We start from the raw sequence: 26,685 nt of genomic DNA on the forward strand, positions 1-26,685 counted from the left end.
ACCTTGCCTTTGTTGCCCAGGATTGCCTTTGCTATTCTAGGTCTCTTCTGTTTCCAAATGCATTTTAGGAATGTTTCTCTAGATCTGTTAGGTATGTTAATGGTATTTTGACCTGGCCTGCATTAAATTTATGCCACATTTTGAGAGTATGGCCATTTTCACTATGTTGATTCTTCCTATTTATGAGCAAGGGATATCTTACCATTTTCTGATAACCTCTTTGATCACCTTTTTAATAGTACTATAATTTTAAATATATAGATCTTTTACTTCTTTTGTTAGATTGATTCCTAAGTATGTAATTTTTTGTGGATGCTACTGCAAAGGGTGTTTTTTCGCTAATTTTGCTCTCAGTAAGTTGTTTGTTTACTAGAATACTATTGATTTTTGAGTGTTGACTTTGTATCTAGCTATGCTACTGAATGTGGGTATTAAATCTAGAAGTTTTTGGTGCAGTTTTTGGGGTCTTCTATGTAGAGTATCATGTCATCTGTGAATAAAGATAATTTAACTTCTTTCCTATCCTTACTCATTTTATTTCTTTCTCTTGTCTAATTGCTCTGTCTAGTATTTCTAGAACTATATTAAATAAGAGTGATGATAGTGGACATCTTTATCTTGTTCCTGACTTTATAAGGAAAGTTTTCAGTTTTTGTCCATTTAGTATGATGTTGCCTGTAGGTTTGTCATAGATAGCTTTTATCAGATTGAGATAAAGACCATCTATTACAATTTTCTGTAGGGTTGTTTTTTGTCATGAATTGGTGCTGGGCTTTGTCAGAAACATCTATTGAGATGATCATATGATGTTTGTCTTTGGCTTTATTGATATGGTATATTACATTTATTGATACATGTATGCTGAACCATCCTTGTATTCCTGGGATGAATCCCACTTGTATTGGGGAGTGGCTAAAACTAATGCAGTGAGGGAAGGCTAGTGCCAACAGCGTCCAAGGCAGGCTATGTAAACCAGCTGCTGCAGGCTGACTTTCCTAGGCAAAAGGGTGTCACATGACATTGACCTGCAAAATGTATTATTAAATGTACTGTTGTGGTTGAGCAGTTCCTTTTCCTCTCAGTCAGAGAGCGGGCTCCACCTGGCCTTAGCTTTCTGTGTCTTTCTCTTATCTTTACTTCTCCATCTTCTCACCAGCCCTCTCCCCGGGAACTCTGAGAGATGTGCTGGACATGGCATATTGGCACCTGAACAGAGACCATGGTAAGAAAAAATAGTGAAAGAGGAGAATGTGCATGCACTGTGCATGCAAAAGAAGAGGGGAGAAGTGCATTGATAGAATCAATATTAATTACAAAGGTGTACTGATTTTGATATCATCAGGTGTAAAACTTGTCAAGAGAAAAACAGGCTCATTATGCTCAAGGAGAAAAACAAACTAACAAGAAACAAAAGGGAGAGAGGCATATTGATTTTATCAGGTGTAAAACATGGGGCTAACAGATTCTCAAGAGCTACAAATGTATATGGAATGTTTATTGTATTCTTGATTCCTGTATTTACTTTTGTGGTTTTGCATTAAGGAGTGCTTTAATGGCCATAAGTTTGTTGCGATGACCACAAAGGATATGATTTGGAGCACTATTTTAAAATGAAGTCCTAAGTGGGAAAAAGATGGTGAAACAACAGCTCCACCAAACAGTGGGGATGCTGAGGGATGGAAAGCTTTCCTGAGATGGCATGGCCCGGCCCTTCTCAGTGCAGCAGGACAGACTTGGTGCCAAGGGTGGTTCATAGGGACCCATACCATGGAGCTGGTGTTTGCACACCCCTGCAGGCCATGATGAGTGGGCAGAGGGGTGAAAGCCCAGCAGGCTTGCTGCAGCATGAACTCCACCAGGGTCCTGCTGAGCTTTTAAATTGCTGATTCACCTAAGCTACAGCACTAGGCTCAGGGCCGTGGGAACTGCACCAACTTTCTTTAAAGGAAGAAAAAAATGGCTATGGCTATAGAGGCAATGACTGCCTGCCGCCGTCCTCTGGGCAGGGGGAACACTGGAGATGGAGCCCATCTTGGTAAGGTAGGAGCTGTGGCCTGAGGGGGAAATGATAACTGGGAGCCTTGGGTGCCTAAATACAGACTGCGGGTAGGGGGGTTAATTGTTTTTTTGTTTGTTTGTTTTTGGTACCAGGAATCAGACTCACATGTAGCTTGAGCACTTGAGTCACTGAGCTAAAAACCCAGCCCTTCTACAGAGTTGGGTTTTTTTTTTTCTTACACATACTATGGAAATTCCTTATAACCCCTATAAAGCTGAAAGTCTAAAAATTGTTAAGTATTTTCACTATACGCTCATAATTCAATTACAAAAAAAGGGAAACCCATCCCTACAAAAAATTTATACCTCATAATAGACTTCATTTGGCAGTATACACTATTAACTGTCTAAATCTTACTAGAGATGGGACTATAGCCACACAAACACAATTCAATCAGGTTAAAAAAAAAAAAAAAAGATAGAAGTGGTCCTTTGAAAGGATCTTCAGACTGGACAACGAAAGGGACCGAGCCCATTGCTAATGGGGTTCAGGGTGTGCTTGTGGCTTTCCAGAGAATGCTCAATGGCCTGTCTGGGTACCAGAGTGTGCTGTCTGGCTGTGTCATGGACCCAGACCTGGAGAAGGAGTTGGCTTTACCATTCATGAAGCTGACGCTCAGTCCTATGGCAGTGATGCCTTGGAAATGCTCCACAACTGGTAACGAGAGTGAGGCCCGACCAGGCCTGGCCAGTTGAAGGAATCAACACATCCCAGGAGATGGAAATCAAAAATTGGAATTCAACGTCTGAGGAGGTGATAGAGTGCCTGGAGATAACCAAGCTGAAAGTTTCATGAAAGAAGGGGACAAATTTACCAGTATTCTTCAGGCAAAATAAAACACAAAATTATGTATTAACTATCAATAAAAGATTTTATTCCTCCCAAGTTCTTATAAGAGATCTTTGCTAATCAGCCAGAAAATACTTCTGACTAATCTATTTATAAGTACAAGCTTCTAAAATTGTAAGAGAATCCAGGTATATAGCTCAGTGGCACAAGCACCTGCCCAGCAAGTGCAAGATCCTGAGTTGAGTTAGATTCCCAGTACTATAAATAAATAAATAAATAAATAAATAAATAAATAAATAAAATTGTAATAGAGTTATTATAATTGGGTCAAAAATATATTTGAGTGCACTTTGATTTTGTAAGATTTTTGTCTGTCCAAACTGTTAGACTGTGTACTTGTCTATTTTTCTGCTTGTCCATTCTGTGAACAGCTGTTTTCTATATGGCTCAACAATTTTTTATCTTTTTCCTTTTTATTTTGCATTTTTGTATCATTTGTTCAAAATTTAATTTGGTTTGCAGATTTAAAAATCATGCTTATACCTATGTTGCCAAATGGTCAAAATGATATCAAACTTGGATTTCTCGTAAGTCAATAAAAATTGTTAAGATAAATAAACAAACATCTGTTAGGGTAGGGAGAAATAAATGGACAGACACCAACTGATGGATAAGAAAGCAGCTGACTAGAAATATTTTTTTTATTTTAAAGAGATTAAGACAAAAGAGGACATAACAAAGCAGATCAGATCAGAACAATGCAAGTAACATAGCATTTTACCACAATACAACCCATAATTAACAGTAACTACCGTAATGTCTCTGTCTTTGAAATAGTTGAGTATAACTTCATATACGATAGTATCAAGCTTAACAAAACAGTATAAAACCATTCAAGAGAATGAAAGCATTACAGGGCTTTCAGAACCAAATAGTAGAGAATGGACAGTGGCTACTATATTATCTCATTTTCCATAGAAAATTTGTTTATACTATCACACATAATAATATCCAATAAGATATAACAGGATAGAACCAAAGGCAGCAGAAAAACAAAAGCATAGTAAGACTTCAGAGTAAGATGATACTGAATCAGCTCTGGCTATTCTAATGTCTTCTTTTCTTTAAAATAGCTGTTTATACTATCACAGATAATAAAATCAAACAAACCATGATAAAACCATTCCAACTAATGAATGCAGACATTATAAGGCTTCAGAGCAATGTAATGGGGAATCTTGATTACTATAAACTCTTATGTACTCTTACTATTTCTTACACTAGGGAGACTATATGGTATTTATATATGTGAGTTTGATTTATTTCGCTTATGAGTATGGTCTCAAGTTATGTCCATTTATTTATAAATATCTCAATGTGATCACTTTAAAGCTGAGTAGTACTCCATTGTATAAAAAGACCACAACTTTTTATCCATTCCTCAGTTGATGGGCACTTAGGTTGTTTCCAAGACCTGGCTATTATAAATTGTGCTGCTATAAACATAGGTGCACATATATCACTGTGGTATGATGTTTTCAGTTCTGGGAATATGCCTAGAAGTGGAATAGCTGGAACAAATGGGACTTCCAATCCCAGCTTTTTGAGAAATCTCCAGCCTGACCTCCACAAAGGTTGTACCAGTCTACACTCCCACCAACAGTGCAGAAGAGGTCCCTTTGCCCCATAGCCTTTCCAGCATGTGTTGTTGGTTGTTTTCTTGATCCTGACCATTCTTTCAGGAGTGAGATGGAATCTCAGTGTGGTTTTAATTTGCATTTCTCTAATGAGTAATGATGATGAACATCTTTTCATGTATTTATTTTCCATTTGCATTTCTTCATCTGAAAAGTGTGTATTCATCTCAGATGCCCATTTCTGGATTGGGTCTTTGAATTTCGGGAGTCTGATATTTTTAAATTTTTTATATGTTTTAGACAGAAGTCCTTTGTCTGAGGGGGAGTTCACTAAGATTTTTTCCCAGTTTGTGCATTTTCTTTTCACTGTGCTGGAGATTTCTTTTGACATGCAGAATCTTTTTAATAAGACTTGATCCCAGCTATCAATTCTGGGAAGTATTTCCCATGCAGTTTGATTCCTGTTCATGAATTCTTTATCTACCCCTATGTCTTCAAGATTTTTACCTAATTTATCTTCCAACAGATTTAGTGTTTCTGTTTTAATATTCAGATCCTTTTTTTTGTCTTTTTTTTTTTTCATTTTTATCGGTACCAGGGATCGAACTCACGACTGCCTGCTTGCAAGGCAGGCGCTTATGCCGCTGAGCTAAATCCCCAGCCCCTAATATTCAGATCTTTGATCTATTTAGATTTTAGTTTAGAATATGGTGATAGGCATGGGTCTAGTTTTAGTTTTGGGCATGTGGAGAGCCAGTTTTTCCAGCACCATTTGTTAAAGAGACTGTCGTTCTTCCAGTGACTATGTTTGGCCCCTTTGTCAAAGATAAGGTGGTTGAGTGTGTTTGTAGCTGTGGTTGTATCTTCTAATCTATTCCATTGATCTTTGGCTCTGTTTTTATTCCAGTACCATGTTGATTTTTTTATTACACTTGCTTTGTCGTATAACCTGAAGTCAGGGATTGTGATGCCTCCTGCCTTGCCTTTGCTGCTTAGAATTGCCTTTGCTATTCTAGGTCTCTTCTGGTTCCAGATAAATTTTAGGATTGATTTCTTTAGATCTTTGAGGTATGTTGATGGTATTTTCATTGGGATTGCATTGAATCTGTGTAACAGTTTTGGGAGAATGGCCATTTTCACAATATTTATTCTTCCTATCCATGAGCAAGGGATGTCTTTCCATTTTCTGACATCCTCTTCAATTTCTTTTTCAGGATACTATAATTTTCCCTGTATACATTTTTTACTTCTTTTGTGAGATTAATGCCTAAGTATTTCATTTTTTTTGGATGTTAGTGTGAAGGGTGTGGCTTCTTTTATTTCTCAGTGGTTTTATTGTTAGTGTATAGAAATGTTATCATTTTTTAAAAAATCTAATGACTGTCTGCTTGCAAGGCAGGCGCTTATGCCGCTGAGCTAAATCCCCAGCCCCTAGAAATGTTATTGATTTTTGAGCATTGATTTTGCATCCAGCTACATTGTTGAATTTATTTATTATATCTAGGAGTCTTTCAATGGAGTTTTGGGGGTCTTCTATGTAGAGTATCATGTCATCTGCAAATAATGATAATTTAGCTTTCTCTTTTCCTATCTTTACCCCTTTTATTTCTCTCTCTTGTCTTTTTTTAACTTAAAGAGAAAGAAAAAAAGAAAAAAGGGTAGAAACAATATATAATTTCAGAAAAATAAACAGTAAGAAATCACCAATCGATGTTACATACCTTCATCTTAGCAATAGTTGCTCGAGTTATAAAATTAAAGCATACAAAGTGATATTCAAATAGTGACACTGCAAACAGTTCTGCTCAACAGTCCAACAAGAACTTGGTAATATGGTTGTCAGTCCTACTTGCTTGTTTTTTATAAGATGAAGACTTGTTAAGTCTTCAAGACCTGATTTTGGGGAAGTAAATAGTGACTACCATAATGTTTCTCAGTCTCTTCATAGTAGTTGTCTTTATCTTAACATATGCTCAAATTGAACGTAAGAGACTAGACTAACATCACTCTGAACAGTGAATGATAGTATATTTCTAGATTTAATAGCATAATGCTACAGAATTAGCACTGGGTAACTTAGTGTCCCTTCTTCTTCAGAGTATCTGTTGATTACATCGTGCATTACATATTCTGTTCCTGTAAACTATTTAGAAATTCTCCACATGTGTGAATTTCTACATGTATACCTATCCTTTCTGTATTATAGGGAAAAACAGATCAAAACAAGATAACAAAACAAATTCCTAGAAAAACACGAAATAAAAAGACATATAAAACCACATTATTAGGTGATGTACAGTAGTTACTATGCTTTCTCTTGTTGTGTTCAATGGAATTGTCTACATCATCAGACATAATATAATTGAACATAGCAATTTTAATAAAAACACAACATTGGAGACATTGTAGGACTTCAAAAGCAGTTAATAATCAAACCAGAATGGGTATCTTATTATACCTTGTCATCTTCAGAGTAGTTGCCTCTACTCTTAGACTTGATACTATCAAGCATACCAAATTCCAATAAACTCAGTCGAGGCTAAACAGCGGTCTAACAAACCAGCTTCAAATAAGATCAGTCATAGTAAGACAATGTAAGTAATACAGGGTTTCACTGTAAGTTAATAGGAAATTAAGGATAGTTACCGTGGCATAACCTGCTATTTTTCGGTTAGCTGTCTGTGACCTCAAATCTAATATGAGTAGACAGACCAGAGCAAAATATAATCAAGCTAAACAGAGCGATAAGTCCACTGTGACTTTTAAATCCTGATACACTATTAACAATGTCCTCTGCCTTCTTTTTTTTAGACAATTCCTCCCCTTCCCCTTTCTCAGGGTGCTTTGTATATTTTGGATCCCACAAGCTCTTTTAGTTTTTAGATTAGGGGGCCAACCTGTTATCTATCTGAATGTTGCTAAACCTTTTTACCCCTGAGCTTGATCATGAGTTGTACTCCTTTGCTTACTAAAGTCACAAGGTTTTCATTCCTTCCAGCTGTATAGTTCTACATTGCCCAAAAGTGTCATAGCTTTCCAATCTATCAGTGGCTGCTGGATGAGTTATCCTTATTTCTCTCTGGTTTCCTGTCACATATAGAATTGTTATTGTTCTGCTGTTGCATCTTTATCTTTCCATTCTGTTTAGTTGTATACCTGCTTAGTGGTTTTTTCCTATGTGTATCTAGACTGTTTTTCAGTATTCTTTGCAGGGTTGGCTTGGTGTTCATGAAATTCTTCAGATGTTCTTTGTCATGGAAGTATCTTATTTATCCATCCACTTTGAAGAACAGTTTTTCAGGGTACATCAGTCTAGGTTGGAAATCATTTTGCTTTAGGATCTGAAATACTTCACTCCATGCTCTTTTTTGCCTTCACTGTTTGTGTTGAGAAGTCTGCTGTGATTCTGATAGATTTTCCTTTATAGGTGATCTGTCTTTTCTCTGACAGCTTTTAGTATTCTATTCTTATGTTGGATTTCTGGGATGGTGATTATTATATATCTGGGTGTAGTTTTGTTTTGGTTATGGCTATTTGGAATTCTTTATGCTTCACTAATCCTAATGTCAGTTTCCATTCTTGTGTTTGGGAAATTTTCAGTTATGACTTCTGTGAATAGCCTTTTGATATCATTTGTGTTGTTCCTTTCTTTTTCTTTTGTTCCTATTAATCTTAAGCTGTTTTTCTTTGCATCATCTTGCAGCTTTTGAATTATTTCCTGATTCCTTGTTATTTTTAAAAGATCTTTCCTTTCCTGTTTACTAGCTGCAAGCTTGTCTTCGAAGTCTGAAATTCTATCTTCACTTTCATTGAGGTGGTTTTGATAACTTTCAATGGAATTTTTGATTTCCTGTATATCTCTTTGAATCTGCTTCATGTATTCTGTTTGTTTCTTAAATTGTTCATCCAGGGATTTTGTTTTGTTTTGTTTTGTTCCTCTAATTTTTTTAACTGTGTCTTCTTTAGATATGTTCAGCATCTCTTTCATTATTTTTATCATTTCTTCTTTTACCTGGAAGATTATTTCTAGTTTGAATTCCTTAAAATTTCCTGGAGTTGCTTCTTTATTTCAGTTGCTATTATTACAGGTATTTCAGGTGTATGGCACATATTTTCTTCTATTTTACATGGCTCCTAAGATTTCTTGGGATGGGCTGGAGGTTTGATACTGCATTTTGGTTTTTTGTTTTGTTATTTTGCTATATTTCTGTGTTTCAAGTGTTTTTCTAAGGCTTCCCCTAGATGTGTTGGAAATCGTTTCCTATGCCTTAGGCTCCTGGGACTGAATGGAGATTGCTGAGTGTGGTCCAGTCAGGCCCTCAGGCCCCCCGTGCCACTTGCAGTGTTCCAGGTAGCTGGGCAGGCATCTAACCACTGTGGATGATAGGCTAAAATTCTCTCTGGGCAAAGACTAATGTCCTGGAACTCACTTCACCTGCTCTCAACTCCCGTAATTGAAGAAAGTTGCTGGGTGTAATCCACTCAGGCTGCAAAACCTGCCAAGGCTAGTCTAGTGTGGCTGGGACCTGGATGGGACCTTGAGCTCTGGGAGTGATCTGGAAATATTTTTCAGCCCTTGTTCATTGACAGAAGGCTCCAATCATCTCCATGTCCTTATGGGAGACACCCAAATAAATGTTATTAAAATATTATTGTAATATGTTTGCTTTGCTCATTAATCAAAAGATTAAGTTTTCTAGACAATAAAGTCTTTGATTTACAGATGCTTTGGCGCAAACATTTTTATGTGACTGATGATTGTAATTGTTATTATTTTTGTAATGTTGTATGTATTCATGCCTGCAGATGTATAAGGCTCCTAAAATGTAGAATTGCTTATAGTGATAGACTTTTCTTTCAGATTGAGACATCTGCCTTGAACAAAAAGTTATATGATGTACATTTCATTAAGAGCAATATTGTCCTACTGCAATATTATGTATGGCTTTTGATTTCTAATATTATATATAAGTATATAACCATTAACATTTTATAGGGATTCAAATATTAGAACATCTATGGTTGTTAGAAAATAATGGTTCTATTTTATGTTCTATGGTGCGTGATATTTAGATAGTAATATTAAGCTTACTGCCTTCATTAAAATGTAATGTGATTACTTTTCTCTTCTGGAGGTTCAACCACTGACACCTGGAGACCAAAAGCTAGAAAAATATTTGGGCTAGGAGGACAGCCAATATTTTAGCTCCAGTCCTTTGAGGTCAGTAAAGACCTAGGACATAAGAGAATCTCTGTTGCAATGTCTCATAACTCAGTGAGTCCCTGGTCTTCTCAACAAGATCATGAGACTACAGAGAGAAGTGATTTATGATGTATAGTGTGCCTAAAGATAGTCACCAGGAGAGGAAAAAAAATCTCCCAAGCTCTCATAGAAAACAACTTGATCAAGTAATGGTCATGGATCACATAGACAGCTGACACTGAAAGTCAGCCTAAGAGGTGCCATGCATTGTTCCAAGGTGATTCCTGAAGAGACTTAACTAACATTGATAGATAGCAAAAAATTAATTAATACAGGTCTCTAATTTGGTCCTGAACATCCAGGAAAAAAGTATAGCCACCAGATAGAAAATTGTCTGCAGAGTCCTCCAGACATAGCTCCTCCAACTTCAATTGACCACCCATCAATTACAACTACAAAAGGGGGAGATGTGGGGAGTGGCCAAAACTGGAAATTGATCACACATGCAGAGGTGAGGTAAGGCCCATCCAAAAACAAAGAGTGCCCAATATGGGCCATATAAACAAAATACTTCAGTCCAAGGTTGCTAGGTAAAGGGATATTATGTGACACCAACCGGCAAAATATATAAATAAATGCAGTGTGGTGGTTGAGCAGTTCCTTTCTCCCATTCAGAGAGAGGGCTCCACCTGACCTCAGCCTCCTATATATTGTCTCTTATCTTTATTTCTCCATTTTCTCACCATCCTTCCCTCCAGTAATTTGGAAACTGTGTTGGATGTAGCACTTGATCATGGTGCATAATCTTCTTTGATGAACTGCTGCATTCTGTTTCCTAGTATGTTATTGAGGACTTTTGCATCTGTGTTCACTTGGTAGATGGCCTGTAGTTCTCTTTTTTGGTTGGGTCTTTCTCTGTTTTTGGAATTGGGGTAATACTTGCTTCCAGGAATAGATTACAGAAGATTGCTTCCCTTTCAACTTCATCAGAGTTTGAGGAGTACTGGCATTAAAACTTTCCTAAATTTCTTGTAGAATTCAGCAGTAAATCCACCAGGACCTGGGCTTTTCTTTTTTAGTAGGTTTTAAATTACATTTTCAATTTCATTGACTGATATTGGGTTATTCAGAATTTTTATATCTTTTTGATTTGGCCTTGGTAACTCATATGTATCTAGAACTCTGTCCATTTCTTCTGTGTTTTCCATCCTATCAGAGTAAAGATTTTTGAAGTAGGTATTGATGATATGAATTTTTATAGGATCTATTGTGAATTCACCTTTTTTACTCCTTATTGCATGAATTTGAGTCTTTTCTTTCATTTTTTGGATAAGGTTGGCTAAAAGTTTATCAATTTTATTTATTTTTTCAAAGAATCAACTCTTCAAATCATTAATTCTGTGTACTGTTTTCTTAGTATTCATTGCATTAATTTCTGCTCTGATCTTTATGATGTCCTCCTTTGTGTAGGTTTTGGGCTTGACTTGCTCTTCTTTTTCTAGAAGCTTGAGGTGCACCATTAGGTTGTTCATTTGTGATGCTCCGTTTTCCTAATGTGAGAAAGCACTGATACAAATTTGCCTATTAGGACTACTTTCATTGTGTCCTCACAGATTCCAGTATGCTATATCTGCATTTTTGTCTAATTGTAGCCATTGTTCAATTTCTTCTTTAATTCCATCTGTGACCCATGGGTTTTTCAGAAGGGTGTTATTTAATTTCCACATGTTTATGTAGTTTTTTCAGTTTCTTTTGCCATTAATTTCCAGTTTTATTGCACCATGGTCAGATAATGTAAATGAGATCATTTCAAATCTTTTGCACTTATTAAAATATGTTCTGTGGGTTAGTATTTGGTCTATTTTAGAGAATGTCCCACGTGCAATTGAGAATACATATTCTGGTATTGTTGGGTGGAAACATCTTAGGTAGAATTTTCTTATGTTATCTAAGATCTGTAAACATCTGCTAAGTCCATTAGTTTACAGGTTTGGTTCAGTTCTAATATTTCTTTGCTGATATTGTTTTCTAGGTGACATCTATTTTTTGACAGTGGGGTATTAAGGTTCCCCATTGCAATTGTGTTATTGCTCATTTTATTTTTCATGTCTATTAATACTTGCCTTATATAGTTGAATGTTCCCATATTTGGTGCATACATATTTATGATTGTTGTCTCTTCCTCTTGAATGTTTCCCCTAACAAGTATGTAGTCACCTTCTTCACCTCTTTTATCATTCTTGGTTTGAAGTTTACTTTGTCTGCAAACAACATAGCTCTTTTTCTGGGCTCTTGTCACACAGAGTACTGTTTTCCATCCTTTCACTTTTAGTCTATGAATTCTTTTTTGAGTTGAACATATTTCTTGTATATAGCATGTCGGTGTCCATGAGAGCTCTCCAAGTTTTCAGGGGAAAGAATGATGAGAGGATGAAGAAAGTAAAGATAGAGACAGAAAACTGGATCAGGTGGAGCCCTTCTCCAGATGGGAGGAAGAGACTATTCAGCCACCACAATATGTTTATTTATACTTTTCATGCCATGCCACTTTGTTTAACTAGCTCACTTCTTTTTTTTTTTAATTTTATTTAAGGAGAAAAGAAAAAAAAAGCAGAGAAAGGGTACAAGTTATACAGATTTACAGAAAAAAAATAAACAGTAGGAACTCACTAGTTAATGGATTACATATTGTCATCTTAGAAATAATTGTTCAAGTCACAAAATTAAAGCTTGTAAAGTGGACATTCCAACAATGATACTGCAAACAGTTCTGTTCAATGATCCAATAAAACTCTGTGATATCATTTTCTATCTTATACACTTAAATATACATGCAGTTATATAGTTTAGAGCACTTTCTTTTCCTCTCTTTTGTACCATGACTATTACACATTTTGGGTTTCATTGCTCCCACGGTTCTTATTACTTTTTTGGAAGAGAGTAAAACCAAATGTGACATAACAGAACAGAATCGGTCAAGTCAAAAGGGTGGACATAATAGATAATGTAAAAACATAATACAAGGTGATCAACAATGGATACCATAATGCCTCCGGCTATCTCTAATAGAATTGCCTATATCATTAGTTATAATACAATTGAACAAAACAGTAAAGAATAAAACCGACAAAACCAAAACATTGGAGACATTGTAGGTCTTCAAAAGTAGATAAAAGTCAACGAGAATGGGCGTTATAATGAATCTCATTATCTTCACAGCTGATGTCTAAACTTTCGAACCTGATACTATCCAGCAAAACAGAATAGGGGAACATCAGTCAAAAACAAGATGGTGAGAGTAATACAGGGCTTTAAATCGAGGTAATGGAAAGTCAAAGTGGGTTACTATAATATATCCTGCTATTTTTTTTCCTTTAATTAAAAGGATAAAAATAAAAAAGTAAATAATGGAGTGGAGATTGAGATAAAAGAGAGCATAACAGTGAAACAGCGCAGATCAAAACATAACCATTGGGGCTGGGGATTTAGCTCAGCGGCATAAGCGCCTGCCTTGCAAGCAGGCAGTCGTGGGTTCGATCCCTGGTACCGGTAAAAAGGAAAAAGACCAAAAAAAAAACAAAAAAAAAAAAAACATAACCATTTAAGCAGAATAGTGTTTCACCACCAGATAATCCTGACCTAAAAGTAGTTACCATAGGGGCTGGGGATTTAGCTCAGCGGCATAAGCGCCTGCCTTGCAAGCAGGCAGTCGTGAGTTCGATCCCTGGTACCGATAAAAATGAAAAAGACAAAAAAAAAAAAAAAAGTAGTTACCATATTGACTCTTTCCTTGAAATCCTTGAGTACAACTTCGTATACTGTAGCATTAAGTATATCAAAACAATGTAAAACCATTTAAGAGAATGACAACATTACAGAGTATTTAGAATCGACTAACAGAAAATGAACAATGGTTTCTGTATAATCTCCTTGTCTTTAAAAGGTTTTTACTTATACTATCGTAAATAATAAAATCCAATAAGATACAACCTATTTAGACCATTGGAGACAGAAGAACAAAAGCTAGATGAGACTTCAAAACAAGATGATACTAAATCAGTATTACCTATTAAGATGTCATTTTCTCCAAAATAGCTATTCCTGTCATCCAATCTTCTCTGCCTCATTTCTGTTAAGCTCTTTTTCTGTCAGTAGCTGTCAGTTTGTCTTCTTTATTTTGTTCTCTGCTCCATTCGTTGTGGCCTCCCCACCACTATTTCTGTGTTCTTTGTATTTTTCTTTTTTTAGAATATCCTGCAATACTCTCTGTAGAGTTGAACTGATGGTTGCAAATTCCCCCAGTTCCTCTTTATCCTGGAAGCATCTTGTTTTTCCATCAATTTCCAGGGACAGTTGTGCAGGATATCTCAATCTCGGCTGGAGATTATTATCTTTCAAAGCTTGAATTATTTCCCCCCACGCTCTTCGTGATTTGATGATTTGTGCAGAGAAATCTGCTGTAATTCTGATGGGTGTTCCCTTGTAAGTGGTCTGTTTCTTGTCTCTGACAGCTTTTAATATTATGTTCTTGTATTGAATTTCTGGAATTTTTATTATTATATGCCTGGGTGTTGCTCTGTTTGGGTTGTAGGTAGCTGGGGTCCTGTATGCCTCATACATCTGAGTATCTTTACCTTTTGCTAAATTAGGAAAATTCTCCTGGATTATTTCTGTGAGTAGCTTTTGTAGTTCACTTGTTTGTGTCCCTACTTCTTCTTTTATGTTCTTAATCCTTAAGTTATGGATCTTCTTATCATCTTCTTGTCTTTGTATTATTGCTGTTTGTTTCTTTGTTATTTTTAAGAAGTTTTTCATTTCATTCTCCCATATTACAAGTCTGCCCTCCAGTTCAGATAGTCTGTCCTTAGTTTCTTTCAAGCTGTTATGCCAGACTTCGATAGACTTCTTAGTTTCTCGATAGTCCCTTTGAACCTGCTTCACGTATTCTATGCTTTCTCTGTTTTCTCCATCAAACAATTCTCCCCTCTTTTTCTGTTCTTCCATTCCACCATCTGTTTTTTCTTGGGTGGTGCTTAGCATTTCTCTAACTATTCTGCATACTTCTAGCTTCAGGTCATTGATAACTTCATTCCTGAATTGATCTATGAGGCTCTCTATATGGCGCTTTATATCTGTTGGTGCGGTGTCAGCTATTGCCTGTTTCTCAGAATTGGGGGCCAAGGAGCCTTTCTTGTTGCTCCCTCTTCCCATATTCTCTGTTCCTTATATATGGAAGCTTATATAGGAGACCCAGCTTCTCTCCCTGTCAGCCACAGCCTGATCGAATTGCGCCAGTTAGGTGTTCCTGCCCACTGCAGCATACCAGGGAGTTACGGACCAGGCAGCCTACGCGGGGCCACTCCTCCCGGCCACCGTCAGGCTCTGGGATCTGGGTTGGGCCAGCCTACTGGGTCTGCCAGCAGCGTCATGCAGGCACTTTTCACCAATCCCGCCCGAGAGGGGGATGTGTGGCTGGAGTCGCCACCACGCCCTGCTCCCGCAGGACTGCCCGGGCCCAGAAAGTCCTCTGCTGGAGTCAAACTGTGGTAGAGTGTCAGTTTCTCTCACTCACCTCACCACAAATCAGTGCACGCCTCCCTGCCCGTCCTGTTTTCGACTCAGTTTGCAGATTGCTGTTCTCAGAGCTTCTGTGCGCCTCTCTCCTTGCCGAGCCGCTGTAGAGGCAGTCGCCGCGCGGTGGGAAACCCAAATCGCGGCTTCCAATGGCTCGGGGTCCAGCCTCCACACTGAGGCTTTTCTGTTCCTATTTTAGCACCAGGACTGCATTCCAAGTTGGTTTCTCTCAGTCCAGTTCGTTCCTGAGTCAGCAGAGCATATCTCCACCTGCTTATGTCTTCTTACTCCGCACCCTTCCTGACTTCTGAACCAAGCCTTTCAGAGAGCCTCCGTAGTATCTGTTATCTGTCTGCCATGTTCTCCCGGCTAGCTCACTTCTTATGCTATTACTTCTCCAATCCATTTTTTAAAAACTCATTTATGCCGATTTCCACTTTTTCACTGACACCAATCAATCTCACATTACTGTGACCCAGCACAGCTCTAGATGTTCCCAAGGAAAAGGATGGTGAGAGGTTGGGAAGATAAAGAAAAGAGAAAACCTGGGGTCAGGTGGAGCCCTTTCTCCTGATGGGAGAAAGGGGCTGCTCAACCACTGCAGCATGTTTATTTATAAACTCAGGAGGATGATGTCAATTTTCAACCTCACAGCCTGGCAACTTGTTTGCCTGGCTGGCCCAGGACTCTTGCCTTCTTAGAGCAGTAACGGTTTGTTTATGCGGCTTACTTTGTTTTCAAGGTTGGCCTTGTTTTAGCCCCACAGTGTGATCAGTCTTCAGCTTGGCCACTCCCCACATTACATTTGTTTGCCATCTTGCAGCTGTTGAATTGTTATATCCTGATCCTTTGTTATTTTTAAGAGATGTTTCCTTTAATGATTGCTAGTTGTGATTCTGTCTTCAAGGACCGAAACTCTATGTTCAGTTTGGTTCAAGCTGTTTTGCTAGTTTTTAATGGAATTTTAAATTTCTTAGATATTTGACTCAATTTCATGCATTCAATTTCTTTCCTGTATTGATCATTCACAATTTCCATTATCTTCCTATCATCATCTATTTTTTTTATCTATTTCTACTCTAGATTTGCTGAGCAATTCCTTTATGAATGTTGACATTTTTACCTGTTTTTACCTGAGAAATTATCTTTGATATGATTTCCTCTGTAGCTTCATAGATTTGTTTCTTTAGCTTGTTGTTATCATATCAGAAATTTCATGTGTATCCCATTTTCCTCTACCTTGTTGTCTCCTGGACTTCTGTTCTGGATGGGCTTGAGGTCTGAGGTTGCATTTTGCTTCTGCCTTATGTCATTTTCTATTTCAAAAGTCTTTACTTTTTTTGTGTTGACCCTTGTAAGTTTATGTAGCGGGCAGCTTTATCTCTACTATCAAGATGTCTCTAGGTAAGGCGTGTTCTCCAGGGATGTGTTCTGTGTATAGGAAGTTCTTGGTTTGCGTGTGTCCCCAAGATTTTCAATTAATTATAAGTGAGATGTTATATCTGACTCAGTTCTTTGGTGCTGGGGTTTGGTGAGGTTATTATCCCAGAGCTTGCCAGTATTGTTACAGCAGTAAGAACACTAATTAAAACAGATGTGACATCCTTCAAGCACAGTTTAGAAACTGACAAACTGTGGTAACTGTAATTTTGTACTTTTAACCATAGGAGCTAATTCTACCATTATATAACAGAACTGATCATAAATTGGGAGTTTTTATTAAAAGTATTTCCCCTAGTTAGAATAGTTTTACCCTGTGTGGGGAAATATAAGAAGGATAGTGGGTAGAATGAAGATAACTTAAAAGAAGTAAAGTAGAAGCCAGGCTGGAGGATGAAGGATGATCATACATGCACTGGGAAATTGGAGAAGATGGCAGAAGAGAAAGAATGAAAGAGTCACGCGGGCTCTTTCCTGGTATCCGTTCTGTGGTGGGAAAAGTGGCGTCTTTCAGTCCTCCTCTGATGTACCCTGGTTATCTCTTTGTGCCACCAGATCAGAGGTGGAGCCACAGAGAGAGGATAGCTGGCACCTGGTCCATGGACTCTGGAGGAGCAGGCAGGCTGCTGCAGGTCACTGGCACCTGGAAGCCATGCAACGAGGACCACATGGTGCTGCTGCTAGGCTGAGAGCACAGACAAAACAACAATTTTTAGAATATAAATTGATGATTGATACAAACGAAGAAAAAGAATCCAGAACAAAGAATACAAGAAAAACAAATGCAAGCTAAAATTGAAGACCTAGAAAATGAAATTGAAGAGGTGAAAATTGTGTTTGAAATGAAGTCTTGTATTGAGCAGGAGGTGACTTTCAGCTGCACCTAAAAACAACCTGGAAAAAACACCAAGAAAAGTATGCTAATGGATACCATGAAAGAATGTATTAAAGCTAAATAAATCAATAATGAAATTACAGCTGGAATCTTGGGAATTAAAAGAAACACTATTTGATATCAGAAAGAAGGGACTGCAATTAAGACATGCTTCAGAAAATAAGTTTTTAGAGGTACAAATTGAGAAGACCCAGAAAGAGGAGTTGGACAGTCATGCAATAAAACGTACAGATGGAGATGGGGATTACTACAGTTATTCAACATGTGTCCCAGAAAGAATGGCCATCATCAGGAAATCAAATAAAAACAAATACCAAAAAAAAAAAAAAAGGGAAATAAGGAAATCTTCTCAGTTGTTGGTGGGAGTGTAAACTGATGTAGCCACTGTGGAGATTCTTCAACAAACTAAAAATAGAAATTCTACTTCACCCTGATGTGGAATTCAGGACCAAACCAAATGGACACAGCACCAGAGGAACTGTAAGAAGGTAGTTTTATTATGCTGGCAGGCTGATGGAAATCACTGTTCCAAATCATCAGCCCCAACTTGAGTTTTATCAATCAATTATATAGGTTTCTGAAAAGAAGTACAAAAGGCAGATAATATAATAGCCTGCTGTTGGTTACACATGTGTTCGTCATTAAGTGGTATACAGAATTCACTCTTATTGAAGCGGCAACTAAATGAGGTTACTACTGTACCACATAGAGGAAGAATTTGTCATTGCCTGAGATCAGGCAGAGGTGTCCTTGCAAGTTATAACTCTCTGGGACTCAGAAGCAAGAGAAACATCCCTTCCTGGCTGAGCTACACTGTCTTGCAGTTGGCACCCAGGTGTCAGGCTCGTTAGGTTTGTAGCTTTCTAACCATGGGAATAAGTCTCATCCTTTAACAGTGTTAGAAATATGCTTAGTAATAGAAATATAAGGTTTAAAATCCTCTCTACATTAAAATAGCTTCTACAAATCAGCTAGTACCTTCTAGGTATCTTTATGAAAAGGTTAAAAGACTTCATATTCCAGTGATCCACGCACACCCATATTTACAGCAGCACAATTCATAACAGTTAAATACTGAAGTGGTCTGTATACCTAACAACATGAACACATGAAGAAAATATATTATTTATAAACAGTGGAGTATTACTGTACCTTAAAGGATAAAGTCAAGTCATCTGTAGGAAAATGAGTGCACCTTGAGATCATAATGTTAAGTGAAATAAATCAGACACACATGCTTAAATATCACATAATTTCTCTTATATGAGAAACCCAAAGCATAAGTTAAAGTGCAAAATAAGAGTTAGATAATTGAAATAGGTCTTTTGCCTATGAGAAGAGGAGCAAAGGGCAAGAAGGAGTAAGGGGCAAGGAAGAGGAGGATATGAATTGAGACATGTTAAATACATGTGCCTACTTCCCATGAGGAATGCAATCATATGCTACACACATGTACGATACTAATACAATAATTTTTTTAAAATCAAAAAACATTTCCAAAAATAAACAAACAAGGGAAAAGAAAGAAAGAAAGAATAAAGGAGTCAGCAAAGGCTTATTGAAGTTGACCAGGGAATTAGAGACATTATTTGTTCATGAAGATATGATTCAGTCTAGATAGGTAAACTGAGGAAAGAGGGAAAGAGGATGAATAGATTAGGACAAAAATATAGGTTAAAAAAAATAAGAAAAAAAGGAAAACAAACTAGGAAAAAAGGAAGAAAAATTAAATAAAATAAACAAAATTCCTCTGGTATCCACCAAAGTCCAAAACTACTAGCTAACACTGCCAAACCTGCAGTAGAGTTTGTGCTGGACTTGGGATTGATCTTGGCCTCAAGATGTGGGGGTCTGGGGCCAGTACTTTCTGTTTGTCCCTCAGCGGCCTCCCACACCTCACCCTGTTTCACTTGGTGGTGTGTCTGTTCCAGCTGCTGTGCTGTTTTCAGACAGAGACAGGGTGCTGTCCCAGTGCCATGCACCACTGAAGGATTACGTGGCTGCAATGCAGGCAGGTAATTATTTCCAGCAAGGAGCTCAAAACTGAGACTAATATCTTGAGTGGGCAAAAGAAAAGGGAAGAAAAGAAAAAAAAGGTAAGAAAAAATGGAAAAAGAAAAACTGGTAGATTGTCAGGGAGGGAGTAGTTTGTGTCAGTAGAATTCACTGCTGGACTTCAGTCTTCTGTTTAGGGGAAGGCTGAAGAGGTGGGGGACTTTATATCCTAAGTCTATCCTGTCTGGCTTGGTTTAGCCACACTATTTTGGTATATCCACTTTTTGTTTTCTTTTAAAATTCCAAGTATGGTGGGCAGTCACACCAGACAGGTGACCCATCAGAAGCCAGATGGGCTGGTTGGTTATTTTATTAAGTCTTTTATCTATGTTTCACTTAATCTATTAGTCCCTTATGTCAGATTGATTATAGTTTCATGGTGTATGTCCCTCACCTTACTTATTACTTGTGTTTTAGTTGAATTTCTTCAAGTAGCTTCAAGTAGCTCTGAATGAGGCTCCTCTTCTATTCAACCATGTTCTCTCTCCTCTCCAAAAACTATTCCATGCACTAACTCCAACTTGCACAAGCCATATAATGTACACTAAAAGGACAATTATTTCATTCTAATAACTTCTTACATAGAAAGTTTTAGCTCGTTACCTGCAATCAGATATACCATCAGTCCCTATGGGAGAGGGTTTATTATGTTCTTCATGAGACTCGATAGCTATTTCATAGGAAATGCCTTCAGGCATAAATTGGGATGCCCACTTTATAACCTTGCACACTGCTAGTCTTCAGTCGCAAGAAATGCAGCTTTTGTGTGGTACTTCATTATTTGAAGTTCTCGAGCTCCCAATGGGCACAGAACAATCCACTATTGTTTAGATCCCTGTACTGGAAAATGATAGTCAAGTGAAGATCAAGAGGTCATTTTAAAGGATCTACAACTAAGCTTTAACTTTGTAAAAATGCAGCTGGATAAGTGATACAACCTTTAATCCCAGCACTGTGGGAGGCTGTAGTAGGAGGACTGCAAATTCCAGATTAGCCTAGACAATTTTGTCACACAGTGAGACCACATCTTAATAAAATCCAAACTAAGGGCTGGGACTGTACCTCAGTGAGAAAGCCCATGGTCCAATATTGAACCCTTATCTGAAAGTTTTAATTACATTTTATTTAGCATTTTCATTTCAATAGTTGGCAAAATTAAAGGATATTGTTTTTTTTTTTTAAAGGGACCTAAGAAATATGTCATGAGTGCCTCCTCTTTCTCTCTGCTTTTATTAAATTGGAGTATGTTTAAGAATACAAACTTTACAGAGAACTACAAAAGGAAATAAAAATCTTTCAAGATCTTATATATTTTGGCATGGTGACATACACCTGTAATCCTATCACTTACAAGGTTGAGGTCATGCTGGGCTATATAGCAAGGTCTTATCTCAGAATAAAAGCAAGCTAAAAAGAAAGATCTTATTATCTACATATCTTGATACACATCTTTCTGGACATCTCTGTTAAGATTATAACATGTGGAATGGAAATGTAGCTCAGGGGCAGAGCTCTTGCATAGCATACCCAGGGCATAGGTTCAAAATCCCCAGCATGGCAAAAATAAAGATAGTATCACACTTATCCAGAATCTTTTATTTTTTAAACAGTGCCTAATTTGAAATAAACACTCAACAACCATTAGCAACTATTATTATATAGTATTGTTATAGGCAGCTGAGTTACTCACAAGTATTATAAGCAGTCACACTAGGCTGGGCCCTCAAAGAAGGCAGAGAAGAAGTTCAGATACCTTGTAGCCTTGGAACAGACAATCGCCTCCAGCACTGGGCCAGATGTCAAGACAAAAGACAAAGCAAATACAACCACATCCTAAGGATGGACAGTCCAAATAGTTCTCTATTACCCTGAGGAAGTCAGGAGTCACCATCCCAACCCTCTACAGAAGAGTCACTGCTGTTAAGCATGGGTGCTATGTGACTCACTCCCTCATTTGATCCTGATTTAATCAATTTTACCTGAGCAATCTTATTGGTTGACCATAGTTCTGTCCCGCCTTATGCCTACCTTGTGAGTTCTCATTTTTCCTCACCTTTGACCCATCTCACCTCATGATTTTACTCTATAAAAGTCCCTAGAAAAGACAAGAGTCCCTGGCAACCCACTTGTGACCCCTTCTGTCCTTTAGACAGAAGCTTTCTTTCTCTTAATAAATATATTCTGCTCTTAACTTCTGTTGTTCCTAAAATTCATTCTTTGATTTTAGAGAACATGAACTCATACTGGATATATAGTAGGTTGGGAGTTTCATCCCCCTACATCAGTATGTTTTCCAATTTTTAAAATCAATGCTGTTACAAACATCTTGTAAGATTTTTCTGCTTGCAGGGTCATATTTTCCATACATTCTTAAAGAAATTGCCTAACCCTGTGTCTGCTCATTCCTTTAGTCTTTTGTAAAAACAGATACTATAAAAGGCTAGCAGTGAGACGTAGTCCCACGGAGGCCACTCCTTATCATTTAGTGGCCAGTAACAGATACAAATATACCTCTAGTTATGCAACACAATATTTTCGTGAAGCTAGAAATAGTATTTTAGGTTTTTCTAAAGTTAAGGAGTTTCATTGCTTTGATGCTGCTTTTCTAGCTCAATGAAAATCTTACTGTGACTTATTAAAATGATTCGCTCTTTTAAGATGCTCTCAGTCCCCAGATACTTATATTGTCACATCTGGGCCATAAAGCTTGCAGGGGCAGGGCCTACTATTCTCCCTGTCCAGCCTGCTCTTGTCCTGAAAACAGTACTGTGCTTCAGTTGGTCTTCAGGTGCAAGGTATTCACTGAGTATTATTTTAAAACAGGCTGAAAGTCAGTTTCAAACGGTGAAGAATGCCAGCCTGAGCAGAAATGTGATGTCTAGGAAACAACAGTACCCACTGGTCACACTGTCCAGAGGTAGAAAGATGAACAGCCTTTTCCTCTGGGGCTGACCCACTGAGCCCTGCATTATCATTTGAGGCATGTTGTAGTCAGGGTTTACAAGGAAAAAGATTAGGACACTTAGTTTATTTTATAATAGTCACTCAAATAGTCAAATACAAAAGAGTACAGGAGATCTGTCCACACACTAGAGATCCAAAGAATCCAGCTAAGAGCTTGGATCCCATAGCAATGTCCTCCATGTGTCCAGCAGAAAACCTAGAGCCTATGGCAATATGTCATGCAAGTATGTACTAAGGATCTGCCATGGGAAGGCCCAAAGGTGGACACTAGAAAGTCTGTGCCAGCGGAATGAATCTGTGCCAGCAGATGAAAGATCTGTGCCAGTAGGCTGAGAGAAATACACTGGAGCCAGGAAGCAATGCCCAAGGTAAGGACTAGTGCTCTCCTGAAGGAACTGCAGCCATCCTCAGTGACAGTGAGGACCTGAGCTCCTCTGATGACAAAAACAGCTGAGTTCACATCAGGAAAGCCAGTGTGACAAGCTTCTTTGCGGGAATCAACAGCACACCCTCTTCCCTCCAGTTCTCCTTTTAGGCTATTGGCAACAATCCTCAGGTGGGCCTTCCACGCCCAGCACGATGCTGATTCAGTTCATCTTGGTGTTACAAACTGACCCTTAGTTAATCCACCACAAAGCACAAATAAATTTTGGAGCAAGGCTCTTTCACACAGGATCTCCTAGCCTAATTCCTAATTGTGGCATTTCACCCAAAGGGACTGTTAAATCTTGGTCACTCTCCTACCTCTCTCTACAACCCCAAAAACCTTGAGACTGTCCCATGGCAAAAAGATGATTATCTGAAAAAAAGAGTCTTATCTGAATGATTTAAAAGCAAGATGAAGCACTGGAAGTTTTTCATAGAGTCCAAGAAAGTAGCTGGGCATGGTAGGACATATCCTAGCAATTTGGAAGACTGAGGCAGGAGGACTGCAAATTTGAGACTGTCTCAAAATCAAAACAAAATAAAAGCCAGTGGATTAGGAAATGCAAATTAAAAGTACACTGAGATCCCATACCATAGTCAGAATGGCCATCGAGAATACAATAAATGTTAGGATGCAGGGGGAAAAGGAACTTTTACACACTACTGGTAGGAATGCAAATTAACACAGCTGCTATGGATATCAACATGGCAGTTCCTCAAAAGGCTAAAACTAGAGCTACCACTAGATCCAGCTATACCACTTCTTGGTAAATACCCAGGGGGATCAGTCAGCATACGTTAGGGATACCTGCGTATCCATGTTTACTGTGGTACAATATAAAGGGGACACATCCATGTTATATTCTTGCCAAGGAATGGAACCATGCATGGATAAAGATGCTATAGTAGGGGCTGGGGATTTAGCTCAGTGGCGTAAGTGCCTGCCTTGCAAGCAGGCAGTCGTGAGTTCGATCCCTGGTACTGATAAAAACTTAAAAAAAAAACAAAAAACAAAACAAACAAACAAAAAAAGATGCTATAGTATACATCCACAACACAGTATTAGCTACAAGAAAGGACAAAATTCTGTCACCTGCCTGAAAATGGATGGATTCACAGATCATGATGTTGAAATAAGCCAGTCTGAGGATTGACAAATATTGGATGTTTTCCCTAATATGTGGAATCTAAAAAAAGGATGATATAAAAGTAGGAAAGAGACTATTAGACAAGAGGAAGGGAATAAGGATGTTATGGTTTGTGTCTTGATGTCTCCCCAAAGCCTCATCAGTTATGGGAGACAGGCTTTTTTGCAGGTAGCTGAATCTAGTGCAACGTGGGGATTCAGGGTGCTGGAATTAAAGGTGGGTGACTGGCGAATCACTCCACTGACTGGACTGGCACTGCCCCAAGCCCAGCAGTCTGGATAAAAAGAGCAAAAAAGGAAGCTTGCTTCACCCTTTTGCTCTTGTTACTTTTGTATCTTCCATTGCCATTAACAGTTGCCCCTCGGCCATACCACCTTGCCTTGGAGCTGGTCGTTTGTGGACTGAAACCTCTACAAGCTGTGAGCTAAATAAACCTTTCCTTCCCTAACTTTGGATGTTGGGAATTTTGTCCCAGCAGCAAGAAAAATAAAGTGGTAGAAAAGAGCAGGTCAAATTCAATAGTAAGGTTCAATGTTGAATTTATGGGGAAACTTGATTCAGCTCTCAATTTGGTTTGCAACCAGAAACATAGAATAAAATCTGAACTAAGGTTCCACTGAATAAGGATTGATAATGTGGGGGCGGTTATGTGTAAAGTATTTTACACACATTGATTGCCTCCAAAAATATATGGTTGGAGGTATAGGGGGTAATTGTGAAAATGGCCTAAGAATGTTATATACATGTATGACTCTGTCAAAATTAAACATAATTAATCTATATAACCAATAAAAACAGGAAGAAAAATTTGAAAATCTATATACTAAAACAAACAGAACATGAACAAACTTGGGGTCAGATTCCTGCTTATCTCTGCCCAACTGAGGCATCCCAAGCAGAGACACTCATCTCACAAACAGCTGATGAAGAGATAAAGACTTCTCTGGAGCCAACTGTAAAACTAGAACTGTGATAATGATTACGCAGGCTCATTCCTTTGTCAATGGGCCAGTCTGATCTTCTTCAAAGCTGTGCCTTTTCAGCTCAAATTGAAGTTCTTCCCCATTTTCTCTCTTCTTTGAGGTGCAGAGGATTGAACTCAGTGTCTTTACATTGAACTACAACGTTTTTTTTTTTTTGAACTTGCTATCTTGTCTGACCTCTCCAGAATGCTGGGATTACAGGCTTATACACCATACCTGGCTGCTACTTTTTAACCGTGTCTCATAAATCAGCCTATGCTTCTTCATCACCCATGTGTCCTGAAATATTTTTCTACAACTACACAGAGAACCTGCCTGGAACCAGGCATGGTGGCACACATCAATAATTTCAGAACTCTAGGAGGCTCAGGCAAAAATATGAAGCCTAGCCACTTAGCAAGATTCTGTTTCAAAATATAAAAGGACAGGGAATGTGGGTCAGGATGAAGGTCCTGGGTTCAAGCCCAGTCTCAAGTGCACCAAACCCCATTCCTCAGGCCAGGTCCAAGACCTCATCTCCTCTTACAGGGGCCTCCTAAGGCTCTGATGCTACAGCTTAATTGGTTTTATTTTCTGTTCTACAATGGGGCAACATTTTACTTGTTCCATAAAACAGTGCAAGTGTTTCCATAGTCAGAGCTGAAAGGTGGTTTTATGGACAGGAGGGCTTGAAGAAAGCATAAAGGAGGCTGATGTGGTGGCCTATGCCTATAATCCCAACACTGGCTGAGGCAAAATTTGAGTTTTCAAGGCCAGTTTGAACTACATAGCAAAACCCTATCTTTGAAAACCAAAACAAACAGAAAGAAACTGGGCTGATTGGGAAATCTGGCTGTTACAGTAATTCTGATTTTTAGGTCAGATAAGCACTTTAGTTTCAGCTCGGTAACATGCACCTTTACCTTGAGTGACTCCATTGTGATTTTCTGCCTAGTCTTTTGGCGACTAGGACATGAGTCCAAATAACGGCATCCCTATGATTCATCTTCAGTAACACTCAAACATAAAACAAACTACTCTTTTTCATCTCCTTCCAGCATAATCACATATTACAAGCAACACAAGGCCCGTCCGACTTTCATTCGCTGTAGCAACGCCTCCCAATTCTGTTGCTCAGGAAGGCACAGACGGGAAGAAACAGTGGGTCCTAAACCTCCTAGGCCTCATAGCGGGGCTGGCAGGTCGGCGCCGCCATAGGAATGGGAAGGAGAGGACCAGGCCTCTGCCCAAGGAGTGGCGTTCAGGAAGATTGCAGCAGGAAACGACGGCAGCTAGAAAACATGATTTAAACGCCAAAAGCCCCGTGCTCTACTCCGCTGAGCGGATTCCCCGAGCTCCCTTTAAATCACGGAGAGGCCAGTGGCCTGGCGCCTTCGCCCGGCGCTCTACGCCAACTTTTGATTCCCTAAACCAGAGCTTCCCTACACCCCTCCTCCTCCCACGCAGGTTTCTGTCTAACTCGCCTCTGTGGCACCCAGTGCAAGGAGAGTAAGCTAGTCACTGCCCCTCGGC

At 38.5% G+C, this 26,685-nt stretch overlaps 1 pseudogene; it reads left to right on the forward strand.

Moving 5' to 3' along the window:
• Nucleotides 1-17,112: 17,112 nt before the first annotated feature.
• On the forward strand, nt 17,113-26,370 carry LOC111755904 (centromere protein H-like; annotated as a pseudogene).
• Nucleotides 26,371-26,685: the final 315 nt, after the last annotated feature.

The sequence above is a fragment of the Cavia porcellus genome, unplaced genomic scaffold (assembly GCF_034190915.1).
Source record: "Cavia porcellus strain 051 isolate PalLab524CR breed Dunkin Hartley unplaced genomic scaffold, mCavPor4.1 scaffold_8, whole genome shotgun sequence".
Taxonomy (NCBI): domain Eukaryota; kingdom Metazoa; phylum Chordata; class Mammalia; order Rodentia; family Caviidae; genus Cavia; species Cavia porcellus.